Source organism: Mastomys coucha, chromosome X (assembly GCF_008632895.1).
Source record: "Mastomys coucha isolate ucsf_1 chromosome X, UCSF_Mcou_1, whole genome shotgun sequence".
Taxonomy (NCBI): Eukaryota; Metazoa; Chordata; class Mammalia; order Rodentia; family Muridae; genus Mastomys; species Mastomys coucha.
Window position 1 is genome coordinate 123875480 of NC_045030.1, and position 5287 is coordinate 123880766.

General features: G+C 35.3%; 1 protein-coding gene across 1 annotated transcript in view; it reads left to right on the plus strand.

Annotated features, from left to right (window-relative positions):
* Diaph2 (diaphanous related formin 2) overlaps window positions 1–5287 on the plus strand; it is a 555303-nt gene that overhangs the window by 536503 nt on the left and 13513 nt on the right. The window lies entirely within an intron of this gene.

Sequence of the window (5287 nt, forward strand, 5' to 3'; positions counted from 1 at the left end):
GTAACTATGTGGGATGGATCCCCAGGTAGGGCAGTCTCTGGATGGCCATTCCTTCAGTCTCTGCTCCACACTTTGTCTCTTTAGTATTTTGGGTAGTTTGTTCCCCCGTCTAAGAAGGACCAAAGTATCCAAACTGTAACTATACTCTTGGTGAGAAAACAGAAAGCAGACTTTTTTTTTATTCTCTCATAAATACATCCCATTTTCAGTTTCCATTACCTCCACTCATCCAGTTTTCCCACACATCCCATCTTCTCCAGATTCACTCCTCCTTTCCTTTCAGAAAAGAACAGCCCTCCCAGGAATATCAACCTAACATATCATAACAAGATAAAGTAAGGCTAGGCACAAACGCTTATATATATCAAGGCTGGAATAGGCAACCCTGCTGTAGGAAAATGGACCCAAGAGCAGGTAAAAGAGTCAGAGACATCCCCATCTCCACTATTAGGAGTTCCACTAAAACAGCAAGCTAACAAACATAGCATATCTGCAGACAACCTACCATGGACCCATGTAAACCCATGCAGGCTCCATGATTGCAGCTTCAATCTCTGTGAGTCCCTATGGGCCCCGCTTAGTGGATTCTATGGACCATGTTCTCCTAGAATCCTTGACTGCTCTGGTTCCTACAATTTTTCTTCCTCTTACAGAGTGTTTCCAGAGCTCAAAGAGGAAGGACATAATGGAGATCTCCACTTTGGGGTTTCTCCCTGCCTCATATTTGGCTGTGGGTCTGTGCATTTACTCCCATCAGCTAAAGCAGACTTTTGTAACTAGTATATTTCACCGTGTCAAACTTGAAAAGCTTTTCATCATGTTTGGCAACCCTCTCTGATACATAGACAGAGCTTGACTAATCATTATTATTGTCTACAATTTTTCCCTTTTATAAAAAACTATTGAATTATTCAGTATTTCTTAAAAGTTCAATGATTTTCATATTTCAGATGCACTTTTGTTTTCAATATATTCACAGCATGCACAGAGTCTCTCTCACTGGTCCACTGGTTCTAATATTTATTAGAATAATTTTATTTACCATATGTTTGTGTCATTGGAAATGTTAGGAGAAAAAATTGAATTCTGAATGTGAAAGGTCTTTTCTTCTTCTATCAAAAGGAAAAAATGCATTCTCTGACATTAATAAAAGTCATACTGACGTTCTTTTACAAGAGACTCGCCAAAATGACAAAGAGCATGAAAAATGTAATTAGGTGTTTGCTTGAACTGAGTTGGTTGGTTTGCTCTCCTATCTGATAAATTCAAGCACACAAAAATAAAATTACAATTAATAAGAAAGTAGAAATGTGGCAGACATATTGATATGCTTGAGAATATTAAAGTAGTTGTCATTATTTTATGTGCTTATGGTAGAAAAAATAAATTTGACTTTTTTTGCGGATGTTGCTGAATTTTCCTCTGAAAACCACTATAATAATTGGATTTATTTATTCAATTCTCACTGAAGTACTAGCTGAATTAAGTTTCAGAAAAATAAACAAGTATTCTCTATCTCTAAATATATTAACTAATCTATAAAGGTTTGACATTCATTAATGCTTGCTGAGGGAAAAAATGAGTTCTAGAGATTGTGTTTTTCTCAGCACTGCATTAACTTATTTCCACAAACCCTGCTTAAGCTTTGATTTCTAAATCTCTCCCCAGTGAAATCATACCTCAAAGATGTTTCATTAAAATGACAAGATAAGCTGTCTTGTATCCCTATGCTGGCTTGAGGAAAAGGGGCTGAATCTGGGAGATCTAGCAAAATTGGTCCTAAATTTTAGGGAAAGAAACAAAAGTAGTAAGCTCAACAAAAATGGGCAACATCTCCATCATCAACATAATAGTCCAAAGAGAAAGCTGCTGATGTTCCAAGCCTTGGATTTCTGTGTGATCTTATCATTGTAGTTACATTACTAACTTGTGCAGACTGAGAATATGGAGTTTATATTATGGATTGTAGGAACTGTTAGAAATCTAGTATTCTAGTGATCTGTTTTAGAATTGCTTTTTATGTTGTGCTGTATCGTATATGTATTTGCCCACCTCTCTGTTGTTTGGATATATTTTCTTACGGGGTTAATAGTTTAAATTGCTTAACTGTGCTTTTAAATCTTATTTCAAACCATATGAAATTGCTGCAGTTTGACCACTTTTGACCTATAAAAATGCCAACTTCATATAGTTCAAGCTAATAAAAATCCTAATTCTCCAGTAGAGAAGGAACATCCTACTATTCCATAATCATTTTCAGTTATGGATGAAGCTAAAAATCTACCCTACCCTGGTTGATCATTTATAGGCTATTTGACATTTAAAAGAATTCCACTGCAGATTTTTGGCATTTAAAAGGAACTTTTAAGTAAGAAGGCTTTCTCCTTGTTACTGCACCCTGGGAAACAGACCTTTGAAAAGATACCTAACAGCATACCAGTCTCTCGTCGTTATATTTCTTCTGTTTACATAGTATTTCTTCATAGACATATTTGATATGTTGGTTAATATAGCATTATTTTTTCTTTATTCTAAATGAATATACTGTGATCATTATAATTAAATCAAACAATGTTTGAATAACTTGAGTACCAGTATCTAAATTATACTTTATGAGTGAGTAAATGATTAATCAATCCACTGCATCTTAATTATTCCAGGATTGATTCTGATGTAGGAGTTACCTCTTTTTCACTGTGCTCTCAATTTCAAGGTAAACATTAAAATATTACCAAATCTCAGAAATTAAGAGATTTCCTAAGTACGTTCTCTCTTCTTTGTTGAAGGCACTGTTAACATGAATGCTTACTTGCTTAAACAAACACAGTGATACTTTTAAAGCTCTATGGGTTGAATAATTCCTTTTAAAAAAATCACAATCTATCATTTTGCTTCTTTTCCCTAACATAGAATTGTAAAAGACCCCAGAATACCATATGTCATAAGAGCACACGGAGTGTATTTCTTTGAAAGGATGGGGATAAATTTCCCCTATACTAAAAATCACTAGCTGCCATGGAATCTCTGAGTGAAAAATGGTCCTTATCATCTCTTTGTGGGCTGCAATTTCCCTCTGTTTATATAGGCTATAAATAGGACACAAAGCATCCTGAATGAGATCAGATAGTATGCAAAGATTTTAGAGATGAGTTTAGATGAACAAATCATAAAAGGAACACAGTATTACCTTGACCTAAATCTTTGCCAAGAGCTTTTGCTATCCTCACTCATGCCCTTTGGCATATGCCACTTTTTATTTGAAAAGGAAAAAATAATTATAAATAGTAAAAAATATTATTGTTTAGTGGACAAGCCCGATAAAGTCTTGAATACCTTATTTAATAAAATCACTAGTGTTCTCCTTTATGGTTGATTTGTCTGAGGCAATTTATCAGCATATGGACCTTACAAAAAAACTGCCTTACTAGATCCTTGACTTCTACAAGTATTTGATCCATGCCTAAAGCATAATGTGAAAGTTGGCTAGTATTAATTATTAATATGCAGTAGTTTTGTCCTTTGCTATATTATGTATCAAATAAGCAGAGATTTTTCAAAGACTTTATTTCTTCTCTGCTTAACCAGCAAAGCTCCTTATTAAGTACAAATTCTCTTCCAACCTGACCTGCATTAAGGGAACAAGCATATATTACCTTAGGAAGATACGTGACAGTTCCTTCTGTCTTTGCTCTGGTATCATGCATTGAATAAGTGCCCAGTGGTTCTACACTGATACCTTGGAAGAGTTCATGAGCAACTGCATGAACAATAGGCTGAGGGACTGATGACTAAAGCAATACTTCCTTATCACACTCTCTCCAGAGCCAGCTGTTTTAAGAGCCAAAGCCGCAGTCATTTTGAAATCATAAATCTTTTCTAGTTAGTCACACACACACACACACACACACACAAAAACACTGCTCATTTGCATCGGGCTTTATGACATATGTCTGTAATCCAGGCACTTAGGAAGTCATGTAGGAGAATCAGGAGGAGTTCAAGGCCATGTCTAGTCTATATAGAGTTTAGAGCCTGCCTAAATAAATAATATTTCCCCTCAAAACTCTCCCTGACTACAGACCTATCCATTTTAATACAGTATAAGAATATTTATGGGAGTGGGACAACAGAAGCTGGATAAGGTAGCATAGTTGTTTCATAGCATAGTACATGAGAGAAGCCATGGGAGTTCTTGAGTTAAAATCAAAGCAATACAAAGGTCAAATATACATTTCAACCTAAAGCATTTGTGATGTTAAGTTGTAAGGAATGGTGAGCTTTTAAAGCATTTAATGCCAACATTTTCTCTGGTTTTGCTAGGTTTTAGTGGGATGTTTAGTAGGGTATTTAGTGGGATATTAATATTACCTATGACTTTATTTTAAAAGATACACAAATAACAGAATTTAACATGGTTATATCTCTAAGGTGTTTGGTGCCTAATTTTGTAATTTTGTGCCATTTTCGTTTAACCAATCAAGTAACATAATTCAATGGCACCCATAGTTTTTGCTCGCTAAACTGTAACTTTAGGTTTTCTCTAAGGAATCATCCTATGTTTTATTGCCCTGTGTTCATGGACATTCAGAAGGGTTTAATTTTAGAAAGCTTGAAGTTAGAAAAGCTTTGCACTAAGTAAAAATTTTAAAATACTAAGTGACTTAATTAGTATTGCCTTGATTTCTTTCTTGAAAGAAGGAATGGAAGAAAGGAAGGGAGTGAGGGAGGAAAGAAGGGAGAAAGGGCAGATTAGGTTAATTCTTCTGACTTTTATACCATGACTTGCAACAAATCCTTCCTTTTTCTATCTTGCTCCATTGATGTAAATTACAATGTTAAATGGTGCTGGTTTACTAGGCAAGAGGCCCAGGTAGCCTTTTATGCTTTGCAATGCAGGCTTTGTGTTCCTCTGCTAGTTTCAAATCGGATGGATTGTTTTGTTATCTGAAGACATCCATCCATAGTATGCTTGCAAATGATAGCTTTAATTAAATAGGTTTTCCCTCAAACCCTCTCCACCCTCTTTCAGTTTGTCTTTACTATAGATGACATAGGTAGCTGTTGGACTCAAAGACACAACAATAAAGGGTTAGTTGGCAAGTCACAGAAAAGAAAAGAAAAGAAAATGTTAGCAGTAGGTGCACATGTGTAGAGTACATGGGTATATAAGAATGGACATAAAAGCCCTTCTCTCAGGTGTTTAGTGCTGAGAGTGCGGAGTGTATGCTCTGGGCTCAGAACACACATTTATTATTAAAAAATAAAATAAAAAAAAATCTGAAAAATC